At 42.1% G+C, this 14,277-nt stretch overlaps 2 long non-coding RNA genes across 2 annotated transcripts; both read right to left on the bottom strand.

The window, feature by feature from the left end:
• Window positions 1–5,828: 5,828 nt before the first annotated feature.
• On the bottom strand, window positions 5,829–9,947 carry LOC123086854 (uncharacterized). The gene is made up of 4 exons (XR_006441149.1): window positions 9,896–9,947; window positions 8,910–9,033; window positions 6,326–6,451; window positions 5,829–6,199 (listed from the first exon to the last, which is right to left on the bottom strand). It is a non-coding gene; the product is annotated as an uncharacterized lncRNA (long non-coding RNA).
• An 883-nt stretch (window positions 9,948–10,830) lies between these two features.
• LOC123086847 (uncharacterized) lies at window positions 10,831–13,122 on the bottom strand. The gene is made up of 4 exons (XR_006441146.1): window positions 12,762–13,122; window positions 11,810–11,936; window positions 11,088–11,202; window positions 10,831–11,011 (listed from the first exon to the last, which is right to left on the bottom strand). It is a non-coding gene; the product is annotated as an uncharacterized lncRNA (long non-coding RNA).
• Window positions 13,123–14,277: the final 1,155 nt, after the last annotated feature.

Genomic DNA, 14,277 nt, shown 5'->3' with positions numbered 1-14,277 from the left:
ATGCAATGTTCTATTATCTCTGACTGGTTTTTTGTTATGGTTGTATCAAGTGTTAGGAAGCACGTGACTCTTGATGCCTCAGTGGGGACATAGTTAAGAGATTGGTGCTGCTTAGGTGAGAGCAGTACAAGAGGTCAGTAACAAGCTACATGAGTGTGCCAAACTGATTGAAAAACCTCAAACAAAGAAACTGGAGATGGAAGAGCCAGCATTTATGAAACTTCATGATGGCATTCTGCCACCGAGGGATCCTTCTGCGGTTTACCGCTGGTTTTGTTATACGGTAGAACGGCACAATGCTGAGCGTGAAGGCAGTATGGATGAGCTCGACTAACTCTCATCTGGATAAATATTAAGGAATAGATTATAAGTAGAGTTAAATACATATTTGATACATAAACTTGTGCTTGATGTACAAATCCATACATAAACTTGAAAAATGATACAAACCGTCCAACAACTTGTGTTTTGGGTACGTTTAACTACAATTCTGTCACTACCGTTAAGTCTCCGTTAAAGATTGCACGCCAGCTATTCCACGCTGTTGTGGGGCCCATCTGTCAGTAGAAAGAAAGAAATAGACACATAAAAAAAACATATCAGCCCAGCTGAACTAAAGATGTTGCCTCTAACGGCTAAAGCGCTAGCCACTACACCACATGGCCATTTGTGCAAATATCTGCGACAGACTTTCTTTATACTGTTTTGCAGCGAATGGAGATTTGAACAATGTTCCTTTTCTCTTTCCTGATTTCTTTTTTCCCTGGGAGGTACAAAAAAATTGGTTTCCTAAAATCTCTAACTTTTTGGCTTTTTTGCTTGAAATTTGCGAACAAATTTTGAATTAAAAAACTTAAAGTGAGAATTTTTTAAGAATTCAAACTCAAGACGTTGCCTCGCTAGTGTCAGGCACTAGCCACTGCTATTTCTTGTTACTGTTAGAGATATACTGTTATTTATATATTTTATCAGGAAAATTGACTTGAATCTAAAATGAGGGTTGCATAGGGTTTACTATGGGCATTTGTCCCTCATCAGCATTTTGCCCTGGTCAGCCAGTTATCAAAAAATTGCATGAGCCCTGAATATTTTTGATATCATTAAAAAATACATTTTTGAAACTTAAAATGTCAGATATTATCAAATAGAGCTCGTATGCACATTTTTCACATAACAGCTTTGTCTAAGTGATAAGGCACGAACAATTACCCCTACGTCCCAAGTTCGGTCTCCCATTTGCAAAATTGGAATATTTTTTAGCATTGAATAACACTTTATAAAATAATAATGGACGAGATGTGTTAGCGGTGTCTCGACCCGCATCCTTCTGATTAAAACATGACATACTGCTAGAACAGGGGAAACAATTTGTTAGATAGGGATTAAATAAATTATATTTTTACATTAAAGTTTTTGAATTCAATTTCGTTTGTAAATTCTAAGATTCCTGAAAACTGGTGTTTTTGGTCTCTGAGAAAAAACAAAATCAAGAAAAAAAAAGTTCATACCTCATGCAGGCGTGTCCTCCAAATTAGTCATATGCAAAACAATGTAAAGAACTTCTGTCGCTACAATTAACACTAACAACTGGGTGTTGCAGTGGTTAGCGGTTCATGCCTGAGAGGCAACTTCTTTGGTTGGAATCCTGCTCTAGGCGCATATAATTTTTATTATGTGTATATTTCTTTCTTTGCAACTGATAGATAGGACCCACACAACATGGGCCAGCTGACGTTCTATTTCTTTCTTTGCAACTGAGAGATAGGACCCACACAGCATGGGCCAGCTGACGTGCAGTGTTTAACGGAGGGTTAACGGAAATGTACTAAAACGTACCCGAAACACAAGTTCTATGATTGATTTGTGTCATTTTTCAAGTTTATGTATGAATCTGTACACCAAGTGCAATTTTTATATCAAGTGTAATAAACTCTTATAAGTATTGCTTGCAAATGTTTTTTTTTGAAAGATCTAGCAAAATGCTGGCTTGATTCGATTTAGCAGGAAGCAGCGGAAGAACATCATGATGAAGATCTGAAGATCAAAGGAAAAGAAACGACAGCCCTATTAGATGTCGAGCTACCCACCACAGACAACACGACTACAAAGCAAAAAGGGCCTGTCCTAGGCTAAGCATCACCGCCGCGTCTCTTGACCAACGCCGGTATCCTTCGAAGACAGCAGCAGCTCCAGCTAAGACTTTTTTTGTCGACGCACCATCCACCCTTGAAGTAGAGTGCAGGCAGATGGCGGAACTCGGTCAGTCACCAGAAAAAGCTTCGTCTTGGACTTATCAGCGATGGCGTACATTGCGCCTGGAGCTTCACCAAAAACAGCGGCAAGCACCGGAGGAGCGCCACATAAAACCTCCAAACAGTGTCTCAAGAACGTGATGCTCCCAATAGAGGAACAACGTCGGAGACGCCGCCATCACTCCGATCCAACTCCGGACCTAGGCTTTCGCCCGGAGACACTACCAACCAAGCCCGAGGAAGATGCCGACACACCTCGGTGGCGCCTCCAAGGAGGAAAATGACACCCTCAGGCACCATCGGCACCGGCTCTTGTTGTGCAGGACTTTCGTCCGTATCATCGCACACCTCTGCTCAAGCCCTTCGGAGCTCGTCCATGTCGTCTCACAGCGCCACCGCCGCAGCACCTTATTGTTGAAGCCGTGAAGGCATGGTCCACCTCCCCACGGCGAGCATGCAGAGGCTAGATCGGGCCCTGCATCCCGCATCTACCACGGCTGGAGCCTTCCTGGTCCAGCAAGCGCAGCCCTCCCAGATCCAGCGCGGCCCATCAGTGCCCTCGACGCCCTCCACTCGCCACCCAGTGCAGTGCAGACGCCGCCCTCCGCGGCGCCCACCTCCGCGCCAGGCCAGGAGCAGCACGGGGCGGAACTCGAGCCCTCGTGGCGGCAGCGCGCCAGATCCGCGCCACTGCCACCGTCGGACCGCTGCCCAGCCCGACGCCGGCCAGATCCGCACCGGCCCTCCACCCCGCTCCCTCCTACTCCTTTATCGCGACACCTCTCGGCGCCCTCCTCCTCCACCTTGCCATTTCCCGGGCGTCGCACCAGCTCCGCTCGCATGGACGCGCCGCTCATCGCCGCAAGCCGTGAAACAGCCGCCCACCGCCCGATGATGCCTCCCCCAGCAGCCAACCATAGATCGCCTCCGACCCGAGGAGATCCGCCATCGGGTCGCGGCCCGCCGCGAAGCCGGCCGTCCCGCGCCGTCCTGGCGCCCCGCGGGAAGGGGAAGGGCCCCACCGCCGCCGACGTATGCGTGGGCTTTGCCCGGCGCCGTCCCCTAGCGGCGGTGAGGGAGGGGGCGAGGGTGGAGAGGGGCTGCGGCGGCGGGCTGTGTTTTTCGCCCGGCCGCTCGCGGGAGCGGACGAGCGGACCCATGGATGGAACCTTTCAGCTTGGGCTCTACGCCACTGATAACTCAACAAGCAGCCATTGTTTGCAAATGTTGAACTTTGGAATCCGCTTACTCTTATCTTTGGTTTATCATTTCATTAAAAGATCCTGAAAATTTGTTCCTTCATGTCATTCAACAAGAGCTGCCGCTCGGGATTCACCAAAAGCGTTAATTTGAGCATGCGTAATGTGTTTACCTGGTCTATTGTTAATGTAATTGATGACTCGTGAAATTTTTGACCATGAAATTAGTATGTGTTTACCTGGCCGAATATTGCTGTGAGGAGAATTGTGAGTAAGTATGAGTAAGGTAGTATTAGTTTAGAGTTAATTATGCTGACACATACACCCGTCTTCCTGGGGTGGGACGTTATTGATTTCGTTTACATGCCACTTTGTACAATCTGGCGTGCCATGTACATGAGCCTTTGTAGTACTAAATGACCCGCTGCGTCCATGGCGCAAGGACCTTAATCAAGCCGGGCTTTAAGAGCTTAATAATATCCCGTTATGCCTCTGGTGCAAGTACCCGAGTCAGCCCATAATTTAATTGCATAGTAATAATTTTTCTTTATCAGCCACTAGACTTAACATACTTTTTATGTTTTCGATGTCCTACTGTCAAAGATGCCATTTTTCTAGTGATGATGCTAGAAAAATAGCCTAACAAATGGTGGTCAATCGAAGCCGAAACCTATTAGCTGGTAGAATACGAATGTTTTATACTACGTAAAAATATGCCGACCTGTTTGCTATACGTTATTATCATTTTTGTTTTTTTTGCACCACATGCCCTACCAATTCACACATTTATAACATACCATCAAACTATGATCATTCAGTGCCAAGTGGACCCTATGTTCATTGAATTTTTTGTTTAAGCATGTTCTTTGCTTTTGTCGAGGTTTACGAATTACGACATGCATATAGGGTAGATGGGTAGCATTGATACAACAATGATATTGTACAATATGTAACAAACGAAAGTGAGCCGATAAGGCCGAAATGAACAGATGACAAGAAATATTAGTTCACCTGATGGTCACACATGGTCAAACGGTTCTTAGTACATGTACATGTACCCCATTAATGTGAGGAAGCAAATGGAAGCACACAGGCTGCGACACAAACAACTAAATACATGGACCGGCATTATATATCTTTTAGGCAACTTTCCTAGTGCCGAAGACAAAGATTGCACTGCTGAGCTTGGTCATCATTTTCCTCGATGACAGTAAAGAGATGCAACTCCACCATCATACATTAGGAAATTATATATAAGAATAAAGAAATTGACATATCCAAACTTTCTTGTTATTCTACCTAGCTTCCAAACCTGAGACACAGTAATTTGCCACCGTGATCCTACTACCAGTAAATAATTATTTTCTTTTACTTTAGAAATAACTGCAGGTCTACACAGAGTATGGCTTCAATCTAAATAATTCAGAACAAGGAGTATTATGTGATCTGTTTTGACGAATAATTGTCAATTGAGCTAAAAATATTCATAACTTGTGTGTATTTAAATGTGTCAAATTTTCCCCATAATAATATTGTAAATTAGAGAAGCAATATTTACTGAAGTATACATCACACAACCACACATTAAAATTCATTAAACAGTGGATTCGTGTATAGAAGTTTGTGGGTAAAGTAAGCACATCTCTTCAGGGTGTCGAAAGCATGCATATGTCTTGATAGTGTCATTTGGTTTAATTTGGCAAATGATTGATGTGTAGGTATGTAAAAGGCAACTGTAAAAACAAAAATCTTGAACACAAGAACAATACCTAGTAGCAAAGGAAAAGAAACCGTGAAAAGGCAGAGGTCATAGTCCAGGCACCGACATTGGACGGGGGAAAACACAGGTATAGAGGATAGTTGGTATCGAATAAGTATATAACACTGGCTGGTTTTTCATGTTTGTAATTGTGACCCAAAAAATTACACTATTCTTAGCAAATAAAACTGTCAAATTCATGAAGCAAATAAACATAGTGGACACTTTCAGAAGCATGCATAAAGCATATACTAAAGTAGATAGAATCATCAATGTCCAGTATACAATCTAAAAGTGCTTCGATGCTCAGAATATAGGAAAGAATTCTGGCGCATAAAAGGAAAACAACACATTACATGTGATAAATGGATGACATCAGACTCATGGTACTTGGGCAAATCACCCATAACACAATCGGCCACATGGGCTGGTACATCAGACTCCTATTCCACATAGTGGTCTGGTGCATACAAACGACCCATATTCGCTAATTCATGTGCTACCAAGTTTGTACTTCGACGATACAAAGATATTTGATGTTTCAAGAACCACAGCTTCAGCTAGAACTTAGTATCCTCAATGTCAACTGCATAGGACATTGAGTCCACATTGGTAAGATCAAGTGCTTCCTGTAGAAGCTATGGATCCGTCTCAAATACCACCAGGACATCCCTAGATCAGCAGCAAGCGAGACAGTATGGGACATGGCACATGATTCAGCAGTGAACACGTCCTTGACATTCTCCTAGCGACCGGTGTGGGCACAAACAATGATGCAGTCTGAGGATCTAGCAACCACCTTCCAGCCGGCATGCATATCACCTGATACAAAGGATCCATCAAGGTTGACTTTAACCATGTCCGCCACTGGGGGTCGCCATTGACTCATGCTCACACTCGTGCAAAAATCTGTATGTACTCAAAGACATTGCTCCTAGTCCGCCTTGCCACTTCAGTAGCAGCAACAGGAAGCTCCCCTTAGTTTATTCCTACAAGCAATGGCACCATAAAGGAAAGGCAATGGTGGTGGAGGCATCCTGAAGTCCCGCAAAGTTTGTGCTACATAAACATAGTGGAAATCAAAATCTACATTCATCACTCAGAGAAAATCTTACATATCATGGACTGCCGTTTATCTCTAAACTGTGTCGTTGCTGGACGTTGGAGGTAATAAGGCCTCACACTTACAGCTGCCTAGGAGGCAATCGGCATTACACATACCATGGGGTAATAAGTAGGACCTGCTTGATGGTATCAATTGAACCATACAGAAAAAGGATTACACTCATTTTCAGAAAAGAAAGGAGGCATGTCAAATAATAATATATAGTCGGCATAGCGTACTCTTCATGAACAAATATGACAAAGAAAAGAACTATCTTTTGAGAATGACCATATCTCATGAAACTCGAAAGCACTGTCCCGCAATAAAAACATCACCAGTAGTCATCATGCATGGCGCTACTCTCTGAACCTGCATATGAACCAACACCAATATTCATAATTTTCCTATGACTTATGCGCTCCGGATTGGCGACATGTGGGAGGAGCAGGCCGGCCTTGGTTCCCACGAGCACAGAATTCAGGCATAAGTCATAGGAAAATTATGACATAATTCATAGCTAAGTTCAGGAGCTGCAGGAAGTGGTTCAGGCAAGATTCAGACCAAACAAAGAATTAAGGTTTAGGCTAAATCTAGAGTAAGCCAAAAGACATGTTTAGATTAGAAACAAACCAACACAGTGCAGGATTTAGAGCATTACAAAATATAAAGAGTTAAATACACTGGAGGTGCCTCAACTTGTCTTGCACGGTCAGTTTGGTGCCCAAAGTTGCAAAATACACAAACGTGGTGCTCGAACTTGTCTGGCCGTGCAAATGCAGTGCCTCCTTTCGTATTCTAACATACGTCTAGCACACGTGGTGTGCCAGCATGGCGGTGGCGCACCTGTGTGGATGATAGCGCGAAAGTGATGGGTGCTGTGCGCGTGAGATTTTCTTTATACAGAAACCCACTTGAATTTTTTTAATCACATAGGAAAGATCTGAAATAAAGTGTATGCTAATGTGAAATAACATGAAAAAAAATCAAATTGAAGGGGTTTCGACCCAAGCAGTTCCTGGTCAAATACATCTCAAACTGTCCATAGAAATAGACAGTTTCCACATATTGCTCTGCAGTTTTCCTAATGCGTTATCTATGGGTTTATTTTCTTTTCCAAGTTCATGTTTCGTTTCATGGCACGTAAACTTTCCATATAATAAGTATAATATGAACTTATTTCTTATTTGAATTTTTTTCTATTTTCATTATTGTGTACTTTGAAGAGGCAAACATGAACTTTTTCAAAAAATTATGGAGATTGAAATAGTTCAAACTATATTATAAATTATTGCGTAAATTTATGTATGTTCATTCTGGACAACAAACATCTTCATTGTATTTCTAAAATACCCAATTATTAACAAGTTGACAAAGATGTATTTTGTAAACTATTCAACATGCATTAAAAACTACTATGTTGAACTTTTTAATACAGTTATCAAAATGTTACAGAATTAAGTTTTTTGAACTTTTTTCAAAATACACATTAACATTTTTTATTGCAAGACGAACATTTTCCAAAAATACGTTCTAATCTTTTAATACATGTGAGACATTTTCCAAAAACATGTTGAACATTTTTAAATGCACTATCACTTTTTTAAGTTTATGAAGTTGTAATTTTTTTCTTACATTTATTTTTTTAATGGTAAAAAATATGAAAAATAAAAATAAATTACATGAAAAAAATAAAAATAAAACTTGTGCGAGTCCATAGAAGCACCATATATAAATAAAAATCACTTGAAGAGGTATATAGCAACCGGTTTTTGGAGCATGGTGGCCATTGAGCATGCTTGTTTTGAAAGGCTAAAAATGGCACTTAAAAGTTTCAAAAAGAGTTAATAGTTTTCACACAAAAACGTATGCATGTGCTCTAAGTGACTTTCAAGTTTCGTTCGAAATTATGTTGTATTATACCCTGCAAAAAAAAGACAAAAATCCGGCCAGAAAAACAAGCTGATTTTTGCATGTATTTTCCTTTTTTTATCTCCCACATACAAACATAGATTTTGATGAAAATTCACACGGATATATTACACTTCTATGTGTGCATGTACAAAATACTTAGAATTTTTTTAGCTGTAAAAATCCGTTTCTTTAAACTTCGAAAAAAAAGGACACAACGCGTGTTCGTGCTCCAAAGTTATTTTTTGCATAGCATTGCAGTATAGAGATCGAGTTCGAATTCGTCAACATCTACTGTGTAGAGTATGGCACGGTGAACACTCCGTGCATGTAATATGAAGGGGTTTTCTATAAAAAAAATACTCACATGGTTTTCTTTTTCTAATTTGTGGGGTTTTCCTATCTGATTAAATAAAATATGAGCGGGGTTTCTATAAAAAAATCCTCAGCGTGCGTGCCACCCAACCCTTCCTAACTCTCAGCCAATGACAGGTGGGCCACTGCCACGCTAGCACGTCACACGGGCTGGATATACGTCCATGTACGTATGGAGGCACCGTATTTGCATGGCCGGACAAGTTCGAACATCAGTTTCATGTATTTTGCAACTTTAGGCACTAAACTGACCGCGCATGACAAGTTGAGGCACCTTCAATGTATTTAACTCAAATATAAAGTTTATTCACCATGTGTTGGCATCACAATAGTATTACTCCTCTTGAGTGCTTCAACAAAATGTCCTTCTATCATCCAGCCCACGGAATATGCCATTTTGTTCAAACACCGCTGTAAAGAAATTAGAATTTCCCCCTGCAAGTAGAACTGCACAATTGTTACTTGTCACTAAAAATGCTAACTACTATTAATGAAAATGCATATTATTTACTGTACAATATTTTACAACAGCACTTCCAAATCTGCACCTAACCATATACTCCCTCCGTCCGGAAATACTTGTCATTGAAATAGATGTATCTAGATGTATTTTAATTCTAGATACGTCCATTTTCATGCATTTTGATGACAAGTAATTCCGGACGGAGGGAGTATCAACTATTGTTCCTAAACAACTAATCCTACATTACAATAAATTCCGCCACTCCATTCTAAACCTATATCAAATTACAGTACACTAATTTCTGAACCTATATCAAAGTACAGTACAATATTTTCTGAACCTATATCAAACTACAATACAGTATTTTTTAAACGACTGAACCTATATCAAACTACAGGACACATTGATCATAACAGGATAATGCACAGGGGAGCGCACAATGACATCACACATTGATCATAGGCCCAAGCAGGCATATTTACATGGATGAGGTTCATGAGCACATCAGACGATAGAGTACAGAGCATGAACGACCTCGGCCGTACTTAATGGGAACCGTGTAACTAAGAACCCTGTGTCCAGCTCAAGTACTACTTTTAACTACCTGTATGGCCAATAGTTGTTAAATCTGACTACCTAATCTACAACAAAATTGTGTACAATCTGGAAATTCAACCACTTTCAGTACAATTTTCTTTAGGTTTTCTTGTTTTTCTTAGGAGATAACAAGTAACACAAGTGAACAAATCGAATCAAAGGGGATTAAGGGCTGCTGTAGTACAAGGAAAGACCGAAAGAGAAGAGAGGAGGAGAGGGGGGGGGGGGGGGGCAGACCTCCATGGACATGCACATCGCCCCATCTCCCTTGCCCTTCTTCCTCTGGTCCTTCTGGTCCTTGCTCATCCATCTCCTTCCTCTCCTTTTCTCTGCACATGGAATTGACATACTAATTCAGGAATTTTTCAGCTGAATATATAGGTCAAAGATTAGCATCCTGATTATATACTTTACTGAACTGAATATATATGATGGATTTACTTCGGTTTTTCAGCTGTTGTGGTCAAAAGTTCTAAACCTGACTGATATTCTACAAAATTATTTACTGGATGTGATCCAGTGTGTTTTTGTAAATACAAATAAATATACTTTTAATCAATATTTGCACATCCCTAACCTCTACGCTCCAGCCATGATTTACTATGTAATTACGAAGTTCTTAGCTTTCTCATCTTTTAGAATTAGAACATGACACTACTTAGATATATCTCCTTGACACCGAGATCCTAAAAAACATCAGGCACATAAGCCTAAACAAAATAGTGGTGGTTACCTCAAAAAAAGCACTTTGACCCTTGTCTTTCTCCATCAATCAATGATCCAAATCCTACTATAGATGGCCACAGATTGCCCATTCATTATAAAATTAGATACTGCAACCATGAATCTCCTCTAGTGAATACTCTCGTTCCAAAGTTAAACTAAAGATGAGAGCTAATTATATATGCACAAGCACAAGGCATCCAGAGAATTGATCTGGTTGTTCATAAAGTCAAAACCACTATATAAGGTAACAATTCCAACAATTTGTGATCATGTGTATAAATTGAGGAGCCACACTGTCTTGTGTACACACCTCATCATCAGCAAAATGAACGCACGGAGAAACCAAGAACAATGCATCGCCTAGTACACACGCGCTCTACATTTAAGATTTCCTCTCTAAGGGTTAGATAATCTCTGCTTCAACACCTAGACGAAATCCAGACCGACCAGCACCATCCACGGAATGCCTGTCTGAGTTACATACTTTATGTGGTCCAGCTCCCTGGTGGTGAGCTTGAACTCTGCCTTTATCCCAGCACTCCATAACTCATTCGCAAGCTCGGCGGCCAATATAAGGTCCTTCCCTAGAATCGACACTAAAACCTCTGTCACGCTAGCCCGGATAACCTGCGATTCGAGGGCCAAGATCAGTTCTGCTACATAGCCGCAACAACGACATAATGACACAACATTGAGAAAATACCTGGTTATTTTCTTTCTCCTGTTGCTCAATGATTGTGAAAACTCTTTCTATTCCAAGATCGACGCCAACAGTGGAGACTTGCTTGTTACTGAACATGTCGACAAGTTTGTCGTACCTGCCACCAGCAGTAATAGAACCAAACTATTGCAAAAAATTACGAGTGCAGCAATCAACAAAAGGTTGTTCGCTTAGTTAAAGAAGGTACTTTCCATATTTAAACACAATGAACAAAATTCAGATATATAGCAATGTACAGTAAGGCGATAAAAATACACGTATGAACAAACATTAAATACCGAAGATGACAAAAACAGGGAAAGATAGAACGAACAAACATAGAATGCATTTTTTTCATTTCCTAAAACAACCAATCTAAATGAAATATTACGCAAATCTCTGGAATGAAATTTAGAACCAAGATGTCCTGATATAACAGAAGGTCAAACTTAGGCCTTTTATGAAATAATAACTACATGGAAATATCAAACAGACAATATATCATTACCCTCCTCTATATCTTAAGAAGAAAGAGCAGATTGTATGCTTAAGGTGGAACTGAAACTGTATGCTCAATATTTCTGAAATGGCACACTCAATATGTGCCTAATCATATCTATCAAATGTCTTTGTCAAAGAAACATGGTAAGTACTAAGTACTCGAACAGAATAGGAAAAAGGCAAGGTATCGTGATGGTACTACTCCATAAAGCAAGTTTCAATACCCTAATATCACTTTCACAGCGGCGTGGACCAAAAAGGAAGAGGGGACTCTTCCTCCTCGACACCTCCTCCCGTCTTCTTGCTCAACTCCGACGTGCTCAGGAGTTGGGTTCTGTAGCAGCAACGGATCTGGCAGAGGTGTCCATGGGAAAGGGTATCACCAACATCAAAAATAACAATTATGCATCACGAAGTGGGCTTAACTCTGGAGGAGCATGGTATTGGTGGTTGGTGATATAGAATGATTGTGCAAGTTTTGCAACAAACACACCCATGGGTGACTTATAAACTGCATAACCAACTAACCAAATTGAATCATCCAACCGGTCAAAGTTCTCCCAATAAATCACACTAAAATTTATGGTGCCTTATCATCTTGTCAGTCTGACACTTATATTTTTTTCATTAGGTGAAATTTTAACACCCTATAATCCTTCACTAAGTTGCTCTTCAATAAATACTAAAACTAATTCCACAAAATTCCTAAGCGGTAGAAATACTACTTGTATGTGCTCTGAATAAATGTAAACAACTCCTTTCTCAGGCTCAATCAACTCATATGCATGTTTTTTTCTTCTCATAGTCAGATGAATACTTTCCAAATACAATCTTGCCAAATCAATAGCAATCTTGATAATTAGAACACAAATATATGATACAAGATGATAAAAATTAAGAACACAGCTAGTTAAATAAAAAAGTTTAGGAAAGGCATGAAACACATGCACCTGGTTGGCTAGGAAATTAGAAATTGCAAGCTTTTGCTGCAGCTTACAAGTCATGAGCAAAAAATTTAGTTTCCCTTTCCTAATCCCAATCAATAGAAAAAACTGAAGTTCAAGAAAGAGATATGTAATGAGGATTAACTTCATGGAGCGAAACATCTAACAAGACTACAAACAGATGGGATTTGAGTTCACGAGGAGGTTCATGAAATCGAGAAAATCCCATTACCTTCCTGCACTAATCACACCCAACAGCTGAAAATCGCAATTAGACGGCGTGGACAAGGTGCCGTTGACCTTGGCATGGCTGGTTTTTTGCCAATTGGGGAAGAGAAACCAGAGAAGATCACGCGCATGCAGCAAGCCAAGAATTAGTCGATCTGTTACCATTTTTCCTTTTTCAGAATCAGTCGATCTGCTACATGGGCTAACCATCAAGTACGTATAGAGGAAACAAGGCATCGGGTGCCCGGGACGGCCGCCCCCCTGCCCTGGTCCCTCTGCTCCATACGCTCAAGCTCGCCACAATCTGCGCCATCAACAACACCCAGTGGTCAGTGCACGAAGATTAACTAAGGAAATTGAGCAGTGAACCAACACAAAATTTGCCTGAGAAGGAAAAGGAGAAGAGGACGATGCAAGGCTGCACCCCATGGCCAGCGGGAAGCGGAGCCGCGCGTGGGGGCGAGAGAGGAGACGGAGAGGAGCCGCCAGAATCCACCGGAGCCGCGCCGGTGACGAAGCCGGTGCCCATCCTGAAACCCTTGCCACGATTCAGGGTCGCGAGCGAGCACGAGAGGCCGTGCGCCGTGGATCTGGCCGGACGAGAGGAAGAGGCAGAGCACCTGCCGTGTGCACGCGAGGACGATGGCGTGGATCCGGCAGGCAGGGCGAAGGAGATGGCGGAGCCAAAGCAGCGGCGCTTCCCGGCGTTCGGCCACCGAGCGGGAGGCGGCTGCCCTTGGACTGCTTCTCGGAGGACTTCCCACGGGAGAGGAACATGGAGGGGATGGTAGCGCGGCTGCGGCTGGTCGGTGGCGGCGGCGGACGGGGAGGATGGCCGGCAGGGCGAGGGGAGGCGGGGAAGAGAGGAGTTTGGAATGGAAGGGGGCGGCGGCGGCTCTCCCTTAGAGTGAACAGGAAGAGGGGACGAAGCCGATTGGGGAGAAACCCTGGGTGTTGCACTTTTATACCATGTAGCAAAATTACGAAAATGCCCTCGGTGGGGTGCTGTATTAATAGGCAGTGGCACGAGATCTTTACAGCGGCCGGTAACTATTCATTGCTACAGGAGCACATCTTCGATCCGATGGCCCAGCTCCTTCCACCTCTCGATCCAACACCCAGAATCGCATCAAGCAAACCGATCCGACGGCCGAAAGCGCCTGATCGCTGTGAGAGCCCGGGAGTGACTGCCATCCTTATTTCTGGATGTTCCATTCCCGCAACCTTTGTTTTTAGTGAAATCCGGCAACCTTTGATCCCTCTTATCTGGATTTCAGTTTATCGTTTGCACCTACAGACAAAACAATTATTTTGAAATATATTGTGTCAATAATGAAGTTTTGAATATGTCACCCAATTATAGCAGGCTAGCTGGATGAGTTTTTTTTGAACATCAGTACAGACACAAGCGCTCATATACACGCGCATACATTCATCCCTACCCCTATGAGCATCTCCGAAAGACTGAGCCGACATATCATCTTGAGATTTACGAAGTCACCGTAGGCGCCTCGTCGTCG

Source organism: Triticum aestivum, chromosome 1B, assembly GCF_018294505.1.
Source record: "Triticum aestivum cultivar Chinese Spring chromosome 1B, IWGSC CS RefSeq v2.1, whole genome shotgun sequence".
Lineage (NCBI taxonomy): Eukaryota > Viridiplantae > Streptophyta > Magnoliopsida > Poales > Poaceae > Triticum > Triticum aestivum.
This window is presented reverse-complemented; position numbering and strand designations above follow the sequence as displayed.